The sequence below is a fragment of the Crinia signifera genome, chromosome 4 (assembly GCF_055691185.1).
Source record: "Crinia signifera chromosome 4, ASM5569118v1, whole genome shotgun sequence".
NCBI lineage: Eukaryota > Metazoa > Chordata > Amphibia > Anura > Myobatrachidae > Crinia > Crinia signifera.
The window spans coordinates 183,294,569-183,313,078 of NC_139220.1; the positions used below are offsets into that span (position 1 = coordinate 183,294,569).

The following is an 18,510-nucleotide window of genomic DNA, read 5'->3' on the forward strand; positions in this document are numbered from 1 at the left end:
TCCCAGGGAATTTAGCTGCTAAGCTCACGCTAAGACTGTGTGACTTGAGGAATTGGCAGCTTCTATATCTCGGGTCTCTCTACTTATACCTCTTGGTAATTTGCGACTATAGTCAGATTATTCATAGAGTCTCAGGCAGCCACATGATTGGATATCTCTTAGTCAGGTGATTAGACCCTGTCATCTCTGTACTCTAGGTTAGGCTCAGATGTGGAATTAGACCTAGTAGATAGAAAACCACTGAAGCCTAAATACCCAATCATGCACAGAGAAAGCTGCACACAGGTTCCTGCTAAGTACTCAGAGGATCTCCACTCAGGTAGCTAATCAGAACCAAGCAACACAGGATTGCAGTTTGCATGCTGAGTTGAAGCCATGCAGATCACAGGAAATGCTGAGGTAAGCCATAGGACATGAGAAACACAGTCAGGATCGTGGCATAGGGCAATTAACATTGTCTTTTTTCCCGTGAGGGCCAGTGTGTTCCCTTTTTTTCACATTGGATACAATGAGGGGGCCAATGTGTGCATTTTTTAGTTTGTGTACACATTACTGTGTTATATTATTTCATATACAGTATCATGTTACATAATCCATACTTCCCAAATGTTACTGTTTCAGCAGGACAGTAATTTGAACGCTGTCCTGTTTACCCTCCCGAAGTAGGAGGTGAGGGGGTTGGAACAGGTTTGGGTAGCCAGTGATCACCACTGCTCTGCACAGCAAAGCAGTGTGTGGAATCTGGACCATGCACAGCATCTAAGCAGTGTATTGTGGTGAGCCTGGTAGCAGTAGTTTGTTTATTTATAAGGCGCCACAAAGTGTCCACAGCGCCATACATAGCAAACAAAAAACAATTTACAAGGTAACGTACAGGGTGTGTTGATAAAATACAGCATAAACAGGGGTATAGCTGGTAGAACTAAAATCAGCATCAGTTCAGAAGTAGGTGTCGAAATTGTCGAGGAGACTGAAGATGAAGTAGAGAAAGAGAAGAACAGGGCAGGAGCACTGGTGAAGTAAAGAGGTAGGGTGAGTACGTGAGGAAGGAGGGCCCTACTCATAAGAGATAACAGACTAAAAGGAGGTGGGTGGACAACGAAAAACAATAGGATAAGTAGGAATGGATGGAGGGGTAGGGTAGGCAGGATAGGAGGAGCGAAAGAGGTTAGGAGGAGGAGGGATAGGCTAGTCAGAAGAAGTGGGTTTTGAGGGAGCGCTTGAAGGAGGTAAGGGAATCAGAAAGCCTGATGGGTGGTGGGAGGTTGTTCCAGTGCAGGGGGCAGCGCGAGAGAAATCTTGGACACGGGAGTGGGAGGAGGTGATTAGGTGAGCTGCTCAGCTTCTCTGGGCACTTCTCAAAATTATGAAAATGGGGGATGTGACATGAAGCCAAGCCCACCCATCCGTGAACACACCCCTTCTCATTCGAGGCCTACCCATTTTTTGCCAAGCAAAGGTACAGAGCCTCCCAGCTTAAAAGTTGGGAAATATGCATAATCATAATAATTGAGTAAACATAATGTTCAATATTTTGTTTTTCATTATTGTGTGAACTTAAAACAACTTCCAATAACGCCAAATCCATTATTAGCTCTATTTCATATCTATCGTGAAAACATGCCAGCCAATGATTGTTATGTGATGGGTCATATCCTAGTAACCACTAAGCTCCTTCTCGCAATACATTGGCGCACATCCTTTATCCCCACACCAGAAATGGTTAAATCAAATGTACAACTACACTGTGAATTTGAAGTAGCGGGTACTACGTATTCCTCATCTGCCTCAAACCTTTCGATAAATGGTTTCAGTGGTCAGAATATTGGCTTTCCAGGACACATGCTCCCCTTTTAGGGCCCCAACCAACATTAACACAATTCCCAGACCTGCCGAAATGTTTCGGAAGCTGATAAACACTAGTATTCAGTAAAGCACCCCAGTAGCCACGATAATCCTCTCAAAAGTTTGGCGAAGCTTCCCCATGAAACATTCTATATGGTGTGCATGTTAGATGACTATGGTCTCACTCTATATTTTAGACTATCGAAAACAAATGATTGGTTTACCCCCGTCCCTTTTTTTGCCTTTTCTGTACCTTTCCCCACCCCATTCTTGTTTGTTTGATTTGTAATATATTTTTGAATCATTGTCATTAACATGTATATGATTCTTTGAAATTTTCAATAAAAATTTAATTTGAAAAACAAAAACAAAAAAACAATCCAACTGAGCCACTTTGTTGTATGTACAAAACAGGATTTTACATGTGAGATGTATAACAAGAGTAAACACAAACTCCTCTTTGGGGAAGTGTTTTTGCCACAGGTAACTTGACACGGACTTCGTTTCCCAGATGATGCCATCTACGTTTCTTCATCCTACACAGTATATAAATCAGCTGCATGTCACATCTGACATCTGTTGCTGTTAGTGAAATTTCCTAGAAGAAATGAACGAGAAATAAGGTACAAAGAAAGACGTAACATCAAAACAGTGTAACATAGTTACAAAAAACACAGTTATTTCTACATAATACTTTATGGGCTCCCTGGAACCCAGCCATTACCCTATAAAATAAGAAATGACTTCTACAAAGTGTTAGTGATCCGGTCTCCTAGACAAACGTCACTGACCTTGGATGAGTTAATAACTGAACTCTCCTGCACCCTTTGCACTTTCCTGTTTGCATCAGCTTAGCAGCTACTCTATGCAGACACTGATGCAAGTGGTGTTGGTTTCATTTCATCTAATCACATGGCACAAGCTCCATTTGAATCAAAGCCCTAGAATTTCTTCTAGATTATAAACTCTCATATCAAGGGACAAAAAGTTTCCAACTGTGGCATTGCGCAATCTTTCCAGTTGCCCAGTGCTGCAGAATATCCTGCACTAGAAGTATGCAACAATACATTACTAGTAATAACAAAAATATGAATTAAGAAATTATTGAATGTTCGATTCCACACATCCTAAATATACTAATTAAAGTGTTGTCACATAGGACATTATTCTGGTCTATTCACAGCCGGCGTTCGTTTGCATGGGGACCGATGTTTGGCATATGCACAGCCGCATTTCTGCGCATGTACATACGCCGGGTGCGTGCGGCCACAAAGAACAGACTGTTTGCCGGGTGTACGCACCCAAGGCTGCGGCTGGAGGGCGTGGGGTGGATAGTCGTGCCCATGCTAATGCCCATGGTAATTGGGCTGTGACGTCGATGCTGGGCAGCTGACATCACCGGATGTCAGCTGCTCGCCCAATTGCTCCCGAGGGTGCGCGCAAATCTAAGTGAACTGAGTCACTTAGAGATGCGTGCACGTTCCACATCATTCGAACTGTTACTGTAAGGGTGCCAGAGAAAGTACCAGTCGTTTTTCCTTAAATGTTTTTTTAGGAAAAATAAAGCTTGCTCTGGAGGGTCATAACATTTTTTTCGAAGCAAATATTATATATGGTAACAAATCTCACCATATATTAAATATATGTTGATATTGGATAACCACAGGTGTATAATGGTGTGCTTCTCTTACCGGTTTTGCCGCTGGGATGGTGCTGCGTCTTCTTCTTGGGGAAGAATTGTGGCAGGAAACCGGTATTGCAAAAAGGGTTAACACTTTATTTCTTCCATGCTAAACAACCAATTGCTTTCAATATCACTAAATAATACACAATGACAGTTGAATAATGTACCACATACGCTATCTAACTACGATCACAGGAATCGATACGTCCCCTTTTCTCAAAAACACGGGTTTAAACAAATAATCAATGCAGTTCACTTGTTGCTACTTGTAACTGTACTACTGTCAATTAGGTACTCTCAATTGAATATAACCTTGGGCATCACATTCACATAAATCAAAACAACACAGATTATTATTGCATAGATAAAGAGAAACAAATAATTCTTACGGCATAGGTAATGACAACAGTAGATATTATTGCGCAATAATTAATGTTTTTATAGTGCACTTTTAGTACCTGAGATGATATCACTGTTAGTCCTTATAGAATCCTTGGGAGAGGAAAGTTCAATCACCCCTTAAAAGTCTAGAGTCTATCACAGAGATCCCAAAGGGTCAGTTCCTGCTTTGGACTATAAACTTGTACTGAATATTTGTAATCCACTGGGTTTTGGCCATAATTAGTGAGATATTAAATGTCTTTCCTGCAGAAGTCTTTTGTTCAAGAGGATCCAACTTTAAGAGGTTACAAACCAATGCAGTAGGATATTGGTTAACTCAGCTGCCTCTTCTATAAGCTGTAACCACATGGGCCAATGATACATACTTCCATACCCTGCCACTGAGCAATTCTGGAGCTATTCAATACAGTCTATTAACATGACAGTCTTTCTTGGTGTGGCTGGCTAGATTTGTGAGAGAGTCACTTAAAGATCATACCTCCCAACTTTGTCAGCTCAGCAGGCGGGAGAAGCTGCTGCTGCGCGCCGCAGGAGCGCCGAAATTTTCGGGGGGCGTGGCCTAATTTGGGGCGTGGCTTATACTCACGGCTCTCCCACGAGGCCACGCCCCCATTTTGCCGCTATGGGGGCATGACCCAGAGGCTCTGTGAGCCTCTAGCCATGCCCCCAGCCCCCTGGCTGCGGGAATAGACGCTGGCGGCACGCCCCAAAATGGGAATAGACGCTGGCGGCACGCCCCAAAATGGTGCCCGCTGTCCATCACACAGCAAGTGACCAGCGATCACAGGTGCTCACACACTGCGGATTGTGGGCATATGCGGGTCTCCTATGATCAACAGGGCTGCAAATTCACACTAGTGCATGTCTGTTTTTTCATACATTCTATGAGTAAAGGCAATATGATAATGTGCTTGCATTCAATATTTCTTCTTGACAAGAAGGAGGCCGAGCAGTGTTCACCAATTCCACCAACCAGGGCCGGATAAAGGGAGGAACGATACGGGTGGCCGTCCCAGGGCACCCACACAAAAGGGGTCCCCACATACTGTAGTTTGTCAATGTCCTTTGTTGGCATACCAGAGAAACAACAATCTGCTGCTGTTGCTTAGCCCAGCTTCTCGGCCGCTGCTGCAGCCTTGGCCCCTGTTACAGCCTGCCTGGGATCGAGGCAAATAAGTAATGGCAACAGCTCACCTCTTGCTCCACCACCCTTACTGTCACTGCCTCCCACTGGCTGCTGCTGCTAAGGGTCTTGGAGCCTGTCTGCTTGGACTGGATGACAGAGGGCAGAGGCTGAAGTCCAGAGAGATAGGCTTCACTGAGCCAGAGGCAATTGGATTCACCTCCCTGGTGAACATTATGCCAGCTGATATATATATATATATGTATAACATAAGACTGCACTCCATCCAACTATATATATATATATATATATATATATATATATATATATATATATATTTATATATTAAATTTACTTATGCTCAGAGTCGGAAATTTCATTTCTGGACGTCAAAGTCATACTGCACGAGGGAAAAATCAATGCCACCTTGTACAACAAACCAACCAATGGCAATTCTTTACTCCTTGCATCCAGCTTTCACCCCAATCCCTTAAAAACTCCCCTTTTCTCAATTTTGTAGGGTATGGAGGATTTGTTCCTCATTTGAGGACGAACAGGAACACTTAATGGCCATGAAAAATAAATTCTTGGAAACAGGCTATGCAACGCAAGATTTACAAGCGGCCTATGATAAAGCAATGAACATACCCAAGCAACAATTCCGAGAAGTCAACACACAAAAGAATGAGGAAGAAAAAATGGTATTCATAATCCAGTTCCATAATAACCATCCAGTTCCATAATAACAAAAACAGCCAAAAATTTCTGGCCCATCGTTAATAGAGATCCAGATAATCCATTACTCATCAATAAGCAATTAACCCCATGTTATAAACGGGGACGGAACATCAAAAGCTGGGTAATGAAAACTAATGTCACCGAATCAAAAATACATCCATCTCAACATTTTTTCACAAAAAAACAGGCAACTTCCGATGCCTGGGTTGTACTACCTGCAACTTTTTGGAAACGGGCACCACATTCTCTCATCCACATAGTGGCACAATTTATAAAATCAATCAAATATTTACATGCAATTCAACATTTCAACATTTGTGGTGTATTTGCTGAAGTGTCCATGTGGTCTTGCATTTAAAGAATGCATGGCACTGCATGGAATGGCCAGTTAGATCACTGGCGTAACTATAGCACCGCAGCCCCCGCCACCGCGCGGGGGGGCGCTGTGCATATGGGGGCGCCGGGGGCTGTGGTGCTATAGTTACACCTCCCCCCAATCCCCCGCAGGCTTACCTATTTCGCTGGTCCCGGAGGCTCCGTTCTTCTGCTGAGGACCACCACAAAATGGCCGCCCCATATAGCACACAGTTCTCTGAAACTGTCAGCTGTATGGGGGCGGCCATTTTGTGGTGGTCCTCAGCAGAAGAACGGAGCCGCGGGGACCAGCGCGAAAGGTAAGGCTGCGGGGGATTGGGGGGGTTTGAATGGGCGGCAGGGGGTGCCCCCCCTAACGGTGGGGGGGGGCGCCCAAAACGTAGCTACGCCGCTGAGTTAGATACCCCCCAAAAATATATATTTTGAAATAATCTATCTATAGTATGAATGTATACATTCTTTATGCATGTATTAGTTCAGTTATCTGCACCTGATTCTTAAGACATGCTGTGTGCGGAGCTCTGCGGGTGGTGTGGCCGTGTCAGATGTGGGGAAGGATCAAGTGGGGTAAGTCACTATTTATGGCACAATTTTGTTCATACACTGTATCCTGATGAAGGGGACACAAAACGTTGATAAGTATGTTTCACTAAATTGAAGTTTTTTCGATGACTTCCACTTCCGGTTCCATGAGCGAGGCTGCTTAACATCGCAGCTCCCGGCGAATCCCGATTACCGGCAATTAGGGGGCACCCCCAGACCCCCGAACACCGCTGCCCCCTGGTCACACACACCCCAGGACACCCCGACCACACAAAGAAACTCACAGCTCCCTCCCGCAGCCCGGCGCGGAGACGCCGGAGATCGAGTGACGTCACCCGCTCCCGGACGCCAGACGCCATTACACACACACTTAGGCTCACTGGAGCGCCAGCACGCGAAGGGAAAGGCTGAAATAGCCTCAATCATCTCACCCTTCAACCGGCACCCTAGCGGCAGTTGTACCCAGCGTCTCGCCCAGCACCTGCACCTCCTCCGGAGTGACTGCACCCGCTCCGCCCAGCATCTGTCAGCCAGACTCCCTGGAACACAGGCGCAGGTAAGGGGAAAGCACAGCCCCCAGAAGCCTATTCACCTCCGGCAGCCCTATACAACCCTCCTCCAGCAACACCACATAACAGCATCCACCTTTCTGGAGTGATTCCTCCTGACTCTCCCAGCACCTACTTATCCCTGCGCCCTCTGGAAATGAGAGAAAGGTACTGTTACACTTAAGTATTTTATACTGGCTATTGAAAATTCTTTTCACCAGCAGCCACCAAACGCTTCTCCCTGTCACCTGAGATACGGGGGCTGACCTCTGCCCCACAAAACCAACAGCACACTATTGCCCCCCATAAAGCAACCTCACCAGAGGCTCTCATAGTGAGACGGTCACCTTCTTCCCTCCACCCCAACCATATCCCCGACCAACCCTGGAAGCCACCAAATCCGGCCCCAAAGAAGAAGCCTACAATTAGACAGACCAACAAGCCACTTCTCTCACAGAGACTTAACCCAAATTACCCCTCACTGATGGATCAGCCCCTCCCCACGGGGAAACAGACCAAACCTACCCCGACAAGAAACGAAAAGCGCAGAGCTGAACAAGCCATGCGGCCAGAGGAAGAGGATGATATCACCCCCCTCTCCCCCGCTTCTAAGAAGTCGGCTGCTACTGCAGGTGACTCAGACACTCCACAGACCCGCAGAGATCTCGACTCACCAGTAACTTACAGAGACATTGTCGATGCCATAAAAAACACCATGGCCCCCCTTTTGTCCAATGCAATGCAAGAAATATCCCGGTAGTCGGCCTACCAGAAGAAATTAAAGGCCCTGCACTGATGGACTTCGTCACCAAGAAACTCCCCGAATTACTAGGCATCTCAGCAGAATGCAAGGACCTAGTGGTCGAAAGAGTCCACCGACTTGGCTTTGTCCCTAAACACAATGATCCCAGACCAAGACCGGTTCTTTTCCGGTGTCTAAATTACCTTCATAAAGTGGCATTTTGGAAAGCCTCCCGTAAAGCCCAGAATCTAATGTGGGAGGGGAAACGTTTACGCTTATTCCAAGACTTTTCTGTGGAACTGTCTAAACAGAGAAAGGCGTTCTCTCCCATCTGCACCCAACTGGTAGAGCAGAAACTGAAATTCGCACTGATGTATCCCGCCCGCTTAAGGATTTTCTTTGAAGACACCCACTATGACTTCTCTGACCCAGAAGACGCCAGGGGATTCCTGAGAGAAAAACTATCCCTAAGGCCAGATGACATCACAGACAACTGACCTACAAGCAACCCTGAACTCTTTATCATTCTTCGACACCTCATTACAGGGACTTCACAACAGAAGAAACCCGTATGACTGCTACCACTTCCGGTCCTAAGACACTATCTCCTTGTCAAAGCCCTTTCATATCACCCCTTCTCTCCCTCCTCCCCCCCCTTACCTTTCCCTACCCCCGCAACCCCCCCCTCCCTTCCATTCCCTCCCCTTCCTTCCCTTCCCACTACTTGCTCTCCCCATTGAGCGCCATACCCGATAAGTCTTAGGGATGTCCTCCATATCCCTGATCAAAAGCAAAAAAAAAAAAAAGGGATTACGCCCAGAGCTGACCCCCTTAATGGCCCGTATTCGCATTACTATCTGGAACCTTGTTATATGGTTCAAATTCATGTTAATCAAGTTTTACTGTTTTCAGCGGAGTGTCCGTTCTTTGGAACGCTCTCTGAGTGCGTGGACCGCACTACCCTGTTATATATGTCTTTCTCTCCCCATGTCTCGTGTATATGTGATCCCCCTTACTTGTACCCCCCCCCCCCAATGTATTTACAGGTTTCCCGAAAGGGCGAGAGGAAGACGGAGAACCGTGTCAACTGGATGCCCCGCCTACACATACACCCTGACTCCCATGACTGAGATCAAAATCGGCTCAATTAATGTCGGTGGTCTACACTCACCAGCCAAACGCCGTAAGGTACTGATGTATCTCCAAAAACACTCACTAGACATAGCATGCTTACAGGAGACACACCTACTCCCCCCAGACATTTTAAAACTCCAAATGCTGAAGTGGAGGGTCTTAGCCTCGGCTCCCTACAATTCAAAATCAAGAGGCATTGTGATACTGGCCTCTAGATCCCTTCCGATAGAGGTCATGTCGGCACAATCCGACCCTGAGGGCAGATATCTTATCATAGAAGCCAAAATAAGTGACAAGCAGTATGTCATATGCTCTATATATGCACCTAACACATACTCAAAACTCTTTTTCAAGAAAATCATTAGTCTACTCACCCCATATGCTGCCTCCCCCCTAATCTTATGTGGGGACTTCAATCTTACGGCCCACCCCACCCTAGACCGCTCTAACATACACAGCAAAACTAGAATCAGCCCTAAGATCAATATTCCTTTCCTCGCAAAGTCCCTACAGCTCACAGACATATGGAGGGAACACCACCCAACCCAAAGAGAATATACATGCCTTTCGGCAGCACACCACACCTTCTCACGTATTGACTATATACTTATCTCCACCAATCTGATACCCCAAATTACTACAGCGAAAATCCACCCTATCATCATCTAAGACCATGCATTATTACATGTCTCTCTACAGCTATCTAAAGAATCCTCCCCATATAGATCCTGGAAATTCCCCTCCCATCTCGCTGCCTCCCTCCCCTTCCGAGAACAACTGACAGCATCCTGGGAAGAATTCCAGGTACTTATGTAATATCTGGGCTCCCGTTTTTCTTATGAGACCGCGTCCCCTCGCGGGGCTCGCTGCGCTCGCCACGCTTCGGGCACGGTGGCTCGCTGCGCTCGCCACACTATATAAAATCAACTCCATGTGTAGTTGGATAGTAGGGGTATGAAAAAATGGGGTGCGTTTAACATGGGAGCCCAGATAATACATAAGTACCGAATTCCACGCCACCCATGGAAATTATCTAGCAACCAACCCCACTTTCTATTGGATGACAGCTAAAGCAGTTATGCCAGGGGCAATCATGAAATATGAGAAAGAACAAAAAAAAAGATAACCCAATCTTATAAAACAGCTCAGAAAACACTAGAGGACTCATATACCACATATCTCAAAACCCCGACCCACACAAACAAATCTAAGTACCTGCAGGCAAAATCCTCACTAGAAGACATATTACAATCCATGTCAGATAAGAGCCAGTTTATAACCAACTATAAATATCATAAATTAGGTAATAAAACAGGTAAATTGCTCTCCACAATATTGAACTCCACCCGCACCCCTATGGTAGTGCACCATCTAAAAACCCCAAATGGGGAACTTGCATCCTCTAACGCCCAGATCTCCCAAGTCATGTCTGATTTCTATAAAAACATCTACTCTGCCCACACTCCTCCCCCCCCCCTCTCCAAATACCACAGATGGCACTGCATCTGACCCACAGAACTCAAACCCGTGGGATAAACTAACTTACCCACAACTCCCTAATGAACTAGCACATAACCTAACGAACCCTATAACAGAATCTGAAGTAACCAAGGCAATCAAAGCCTTGAAAGCTGCAAAGGCTCCGGGCCCAGATGGGTTTTCAGGAGACTTCTACAAAATGTACCCGGACAGACTAGCCCCCATCCTCACTTCAGTCTTCAACTCAATACTAGCAAACAAAGCCATACCCCAATACTTCAATTCAGCAACCATCAAACTGATCCCCAAACCAGGAAGAGACCTCTCTCTTCCAGGCTCCTATCGCCCGATCTCTTTATTAAATTGCGACTACAAGTTGCTAACAAAGATCTTAGCCGACAGGTTGAACCCTATCCTCCCCCACATTATACACCGGGACCAAACCGGGTTCATAATAGGTCGCCACGCAGTCAGAAATGTGAGGAAAGTATTAGCAGTTACACAGCATGCGACCTCACATACCTCAGATTCCACCCCCAAACTAATATTAGCAGTTGACGCCGAAAAAGCGTTTGACATGGTGAGATGGACACATCTCTTTCACACCATGTCAAACTTTGGTATACCCCAACAATTCATCCATTTCCTTCAAACCCTGTATAACAATCCTACGTCCCAAATAGCTTGCAATGGCTACCTATCCCCCCCTTCGAGATCCAGAGAGGCACGAGACAGGGATGCCCCCTGTCTCCTTTACTATTTGCAATAGCTATCGAACCTCTCACCATTGCACTTAGATCCTCTCAATCGTACAAAGGGATAAATATCCGAAACGAAGAGCTGAAACTAGCACTCTTCGCAGACGACTTACTGTTGTTCGTCTCCGACCCTCTTACTTCCATCCCTGCCATAATGACCCTAATCAACTCTTTCGGCCCCATATCAGGTTACAAAATAAATATAGACAAAACTGAAATTTTACCCCTTACGCCTCTACCGACAAATATGACCATTCACCCCACCATTTCCCAATTCAAAATACAACCTGACAGCATAAAATATCTCGGTATCAATATAACTAAGACCCCATATACCATGTATAAAGCAAATCCTTACACCACTAATTCATAAAATCTCCTCACAACTCGAAGTATGGACAAAACTACCAATCTCACTGCTAGGCAGAGCAGCTACCCTTAAAAGCATCATATTCCCTAAAATATTCTACCAACTACAGTTGATTCCTTGCATTATCCCTAACACAGACTTACGCACTCTTGAGAAAATAATGTCTAAGTTTTTGTGGGCAGGAAAAAAACCCAGAATGTCTCTTGCCAGATTAATGTGCCCTAAACCTCAAGGCGGGCTTAAAATCCCCAATTTCCTGTACTACTCTTGCTCTATTCAATTCCAATACATAACAGACTGGCTTTATAACAACGACACATATACAGATCCTAGTCTGGATGAAAACATCTTCCACCCCTTCTCCCCTAGTGCACTACTCCACTCTCCTTTGTCAAAAATCCCCCATCATATCCAAAATCATATTCTCTTTAAGAGCACGTATAATGCATGGACCCTGATCAACAGAAAACTCCAAAGAGACCCACATGTCTCTCCTTTTGTCCCAATATGGGGAAACCCCAACTTCCCCCCTCCCTGACCAATACACAATACAAAGAATGGCAGCAGAAAGGATTAGACATTGCCACCAAACTTTTCGACCCAGGGGGAACCTTCCTCACTTTCCAGACACTACAAGACAAATATAACCTGCGAAAAAAACAATTCTATATGTACTTACAAACTCGTCATTATGTTAACTCAATATCCAAATACATAGTAGCCCCCAAACAACCAGACCCTCTAGAGCAGACTTTTATGACCTTACACCACACCAGATTTAAAACATTTCTCATATATGACATCCTGCTTGCCAAGCTCCCAAATAAATCCCAGGAAACACTCAGACTATCATGGGAAAGGGATGTAGCGGACGTGACCTCACCAGAGATACTGTTCTCAAACTACCAAAAGACCCTACAAATACTGCAATCCTCCTACCTACAAGAGGTCCACTTTAAAACTATTCATCTCCTTTACATAGCCCCGGCTCAAAGCAAGTATATGGCCCCAGAGGCCACAGGCGAATGCTATAAATGCAGAATGAGCAACGCGAAATTTCTGCACTGCATATGGGCCTGCACAAAAATTTTAAAGTTCTGGCGCAAGACTCTTCACTTCATAAACTCCCTCCTGAATCTCAATCTACAACCAGACAAGCTAGCCTGTCTTTGCCTAAACTTCCAAAACTGGGAAATACCCCCACCAGCATCGAAACATATCCCGCTCATAACCATAATCCTCACAGTAGCTAAAAAAATCATACTCACCCACTGGATTTCAGCCACACCCCCAACACTGAGCGAACTAAGAAGCAAACTATTTCAAATCCTCCTATTTGATAAAAGAACTTTGATGCTCAGCTTATACGACCATAAAATCTCCTTCTTTAACAAATGGAGACCGTACATAGATTCCCTAGACCCGACCCAAAAAACCCAAGTCATGACACATCTAACTGAATAAAACACCCCACATCATGAAGCATCCCGGTGTGAAACACAACCTCTCCTACACCTAACTTTTACACTACGAAACCTACCAAACGTTTCTCCATTCCTCCTCCACCACCCCCCCCCCCCCCCGAATGCCCCCCCCCTTCTCTTGTCTTGTCTCGTCTAGTCTACTCCTATCTGTTTGTCACTTTACCAACGAAGCATACTCCCTCATATGCCTCTGACGCTAAGTAGTTTCTTTTTTTCACTATCTTGTATAATGATAAACTATTGATTGCTTATAGAAAATGTTCATACTTTTATTAGAATCTCCCGACTTTACGACGCCCTCACGGGATTTATTGTTAAATTGTTAGAGTTAAAGTTAATACACAATGATAAGACAAGTCGGGATAGGGACTTAACCTAATGCCGCATGAGACCCGGTCATGTTTGCACTAAACTGTACAACACCCATCTATAAATGTATACCGATGTACTTATCATTTTCAAAATTGTGGAAACTCAATAAAAAACTTTTCAAAATAAAAAAATTGAAGTTTTTTCACAAGTCTCTGAGCGCTGCCTCATCATTCCTCTTTCTTCCTTTTAGGTTTGCAGCCCAGAGGAAGGCACCTGAGCCAAATAACCCCACCGGGGGCAGGGGGAGGGTTATTTGGCAAATCCAATAATACAGAATAATCAAATAAGTCATTTAAATGGAAGCTTTTGCAAATCCCCTTGTTCTACCAGACTATTGTATGGCTGCTAGAGGCACAATTTTTTGACACAGATCTGAGTACAATTGACTCCAGAAATAATCCGCCTTTTGTTAAGAGGGAAGTTTCATCCCACTTTCCCCAATGTGAAGGAATAAGCAGGCACCTGCCCCTCTCCCCATGGTAACAGTGCAGCAGCAGAAAATAGTCCCCAGAGCAGTTGACCACCATTATATCACTTTTATTAATAGGGGCCCCCAAAAGTTTGATGTCAGGGCCCCCACAGACCTTAATCAGGCCCTGCCACCAATAATCCCTATTTTCCCACGCAGAGGACACAGTGCAGGGTGTACGGTCATACAAACACACCCTTGCGCTCAACACTCTGGCACGAACATTTAAGTAGATACGGAGTCTCATCCAGTGTCCCGCCCCACCCTAGACCTTCCAAATGCATCAATCTGGGTAATTATACGGCGCAAAGAACGTATCTGAAGAATTTTCTTGAGCACAGATAGCCGAACGTCGCGGAACACCGCAGTTTGGAAAAAGATCTCACTGTTACACCCATTCTCCTGATGAACTGACTAACATTTTTGACATATACAGTATTTACTGTTATTATTATTATTATTATTATTATTTTTGACTATGATTATTTGATGTATGTTTTGCACAGTACTTTATTCCTCAATACAGTAAAAGGTAAAAAAAAAAAAAAAAATATCGTGTTTGCATACCTTCCCCCAAGGTTTCGATTACGAATTCGGACCTGAGCGATGAGGTCTGAACCGCTCCCAATATGTATTATACTTGATGGATTGGTCATCCTTGAGTGCGGCAGCTAACCCAAACACTAGAATTATTTACTTGGTGTGCAAATACACATACCCATTGTATAATTTACTTTGCCTTCCAATGTGTTTGCCTAAAGAATTTTCAGATTAGTAGTTGCCTTTTTACAATGCACTGGGGATTTTAGTTAATTAATATTCCAGGAAATGATATGCAAATGCAGGGATGTGATAAAGATGATTACTTGTGTGCTTTGTGGGTGCTACATTCGTCTACTGCACAGGTTCTTAAACTCGGTCCTTAGAACCCAATGCAGTGCATATTTTACAGGTCTCCTCACAGAATCAAGTAAAATAATTAGTTCCACCTGTGGATATTTTAAAATGTGTCAGTGAATAACGAATAGGTTTTTAGTATGTTTTGAAAAATCAAAAGTAAAAAAAAAGAGGAAACGGGTTACATTTAATTAAGCACTGCCAATTGTTTTATAATTGTCTTAAATGCAGTGACAATTACTAAATATTTTTGCCATAGCCTAGGTTCTCGGGGGGGGGCACGTGCCTCTGCCCTCCTACACTACAGTTCTCATGTGTGCCTCTGACCTCCTCTCCGTGATTGACTCTGAATCCTTCCCTCTCCATAGAACAAATTAATTAAGCCTTACAAAGTGATAAAGTGAAAAGAGATAAACTATCAACCAAACAGCATTAAATATCATTTTTCAAACACAGCCTGTGACATGGCTGTTAGGAGCTGAATGACTTGTACTTTATCTCTCTCTGCTTACCCCCTCCCCTCATCATGAATGCTTCTGCCTACCTCCCTTCCCAATAACTGCCTCTGTATCTTTACTTTATCATGAGTGTATCTGCCTAACTTTCCACACCTCATGTGTGTTATTGCCCCACTTTCACATGCTATGTTTGTTATTGCCTCTTTCCCTTTCCCATATGTGCCTTTGCTCCATTTTACCCCACCCCCCATGTGCGCCTCTGGACCCTCCACCACTTCCTATGTGTGCCTCTGCCCACTTTATCTCCTTCCCATGATTTCCTCTGGCCTCTTAAAATTGGTTTATAAGGTGTAAAAGATAATAAATGTAAGCCTAGGTAAATAGGTTACATAAGGTGATACATTTAATTCAACTATTTAAATCTGTATAAACAAGTGGTGTACAGCTGTAGTGAGAGATGTCCTATTTTTCCTATATATTCTATTATCCAGTCTACAGCGCAAAGTGGATCAGTCGTTTTTTGTGACATAAATTTAATACAACAAAAAGTCAGTCCTGCATCCCATGACTATAGTTCAGTCCACACTCGAGAGCACCAAACCTCCAACAAATATAACCAAAATATGAGTGGTCAAGTAACAACAGTCATGAGTATTCTTTAAAAGATTTCCTCCTTTCTGGTAACGGATCCTCTCAAGAACGAGAAATAACAGGATATAAGTTTACACCAGTAGGTGGTGTGGTGTAACCTTATTTTCTGTTCTTTCTTGTTCCAGAGAGGATCCATTAACAGGAAGGAGGAAATATTTTAAATAATACGCATTAATTCCATTGGGAATGTTGTATGCAAATCTTTTTCTGCTATGAACAAGGGTGTTAACAACATTGAGTATGTCAGGTGTTTAGTTGGCCAGAAAAGTATGCCAACATACTTTTTATGGCAGGGACGTGCGGTGAGGTAAATGGCTGAGGAGTCCCTGGCAAATACCAGAACCAGATACCTGTATGCACACAATATATGAGCCATGGGGTACATGCCGGCATTATACACATGTGAAGCAGTATACACTGCTGGAGATTCTCTGAGTTTTGATAAGAGATGTGCAAAACAGGTAGCCAGGTGAGGCACTGCCTCACCTGCCATAGGCTTTTTACTCCAGAGTTTTGACTATAAAAATGATTAGCATAATAAAAATAATTATTTTTTTATATATTCTTTGTATTTTTGACATATTTTATAAATTTAAACCGCCATATACGCTAGTATGACAGGAAAGGCTGTGCCTCATCTGCCTCACCCCACCGCACGCCACTGTTTCTAGGGGTGCAAGGCCTTCTTGCTTGAGGGAAACATGCAGTTTAGACATAATCTGCTTTTTTGGGTAAGTAAAAACAGCACTGAATTGATTTATGATTTTGAGAGGTAGGATATGTAATATGGTCCTAAATGAATAAAGTTACTTAAGTAGCATTATCTTTTAACTGCTGCAATTTGGCTCAGATGTACCCCTTTCACTGTTTCACATCACAAACACTGGGTCACACCCAAGATATGGACAGGGTTCCATCCTGGGAGCGACCTAGCATTAGCAATGTTTAGCCCCCTAACATCGGGAAGGCTGTGCGTCATCTGGGGTGAGGGAGAAGGCAGCGCTTGTGTCGAGGATGCTGTGTGAAAGGGTTTTCAGTAGACCTCATATCTAACCCAAGTTGGCAAGCTCCCTAATTTGTTCAACAAAGGGAGATAATTGAAATATAAAATAGCTTTTGCTGGTATTTGCACACTTGGTAATTTCAGAATTTAAAATTGTGTGGAGAACGACTGCACAGGATTAATTATTTATATAGAATTTCAGTAATAAGTCATTGATACAGCATATGTGACCCAGGGGTAGATTTATGACCTGTCGATCAGGGGAATATGCGCTATCCCTGTGCATTGTGGCAGGGGATAGCGCTTCCCCTGATCTATGACACCCGCCGAGCGGGTGTCTAGCGTGCGGCGTTGTGGGGCAGGAGGCATAGCGCAGCTACAATATTTCGTAGTCCGCGCCTGCCTAATTTATGAACAGTCAGCATCGCTGACCGTTCCTCCCGCCTGCAGCTATCGACTTCGACAGCTGCAGGCGGCGATGCCCTATGCCCACAGCAGGGACAGCGCTGTCCCTGCTGCTGGCTCTGAGCTGCGCTGGGGATCTCGCGAGGGTAGCGAGATCCCGCACATGCACTGTCAGACAGCCGGGGGGGAAGGAGATGGCTCATCATATTAACTGATGCGCTGTCTCCAGGAGGGACATCGGGGGGGAGTACATCTTGTCCGTGTCCCCTCCTGCTTCACCTCGCTAATGAGGTGAAGCAGGAACTGTTGTAGCAGCGCTACCCCCCAGTTCCCTACCCCATGCCTTAATACCTTATGCACCTGTTATCTCCTGTTGCTGCCTTGAGAAAGGTCCTAAGGGTCCGAAACTGTGTACCATTAAACTTGGACATTTACCTGGATGACAAAAATTAATACAAGTCTGGTGAGTGCTGTTTTCCCCCAGGGGAGTAGTCTGTGTGTATATATATATATATCCGGAGTGCCGGTGATCCCCGGCACTCCGGATAAGTAGAGTACTTGCCTGGTGCCTTCCGTGGGGCACGCTGTTTACACAGGGGCCGAATTCATATGACACAGTGACGGCGGCACTCAGGACTTGATACCAATAACAACAGGAGGCTGTGTTAGTTCAACGTTTCAGCGCTTGTCGCGCTTTTATCAAGAACAGCATAAAGTGATTCATAGTGAACTTACCATATATAGGAGCTCCGGGCTGGTGCTGTGTCCACCTCCATCAGCTTCCTGCTTCCCTCCAGTGACGTGGGTCGCCTTGAAGTGATGTCATCTGGCAGTACCCGATAGCTAGGCAACATGTATACAAAACGCTTGGTGTAGTCTGAAATAAACAGACAAAGATAACAGTGCTTTATCTCATCAAAATACAGTGTTGTTAGGGCATATGGATATGCGATGATACTCAATGTACTGTGTGTGAAGGAAACTGCATTGTGTAACTCAAAAAACAAATACGTGAAAAAAACGTGAAAAA

At 44.5% G+C, this 18,510-nt stretch overlaps 1 protein-coding gene and 1 long non-coding RNA gene across 2 annotated transcripts in view; one reads left to right on the forward strand and one right to left on the reverse strand.

Annotated features, from left to right (window-relative positions):
* Positions 1–2,127: 2,127 nt before the first annotated feature.
* Positions 2,128–18,510, reverse strand: part of LOC146074715 (uncharacterized) — a 78,145-nt gene continuing 61,762 nt past the window's right edge. The window contains exons 2-3 of the long non-coding RNA XR_014473453.1: positions 18,216–18,357; positions 2,128–2,443 (exon numbers count right to left, since the gene is read on the reverse strand). This is a non-coding gene — a long non-coding RNA (uncharacterized LOC146074715). The remainder of the gene's footprint in view (positions 2,444–18,215; positions 18,358–18,510) is intronic.
* The window catches only part of LOC146074714 (mucosa-associated lymphoid tissue lymphoma translocation protein 1-like), a 101,630-nt gene continuing 92,081 nt past the window's right edge, over positions 8,962–18,510 (forward strand). The window contains exon 1 of the mRNA XM_083183135.1: positions 8,962–9,188. The gene's annotated coding sequence lies outside the window, so the exon portion shown is untranslated. The remainder of the gene's footprint in view (positions 9,189–18,510) is intronic.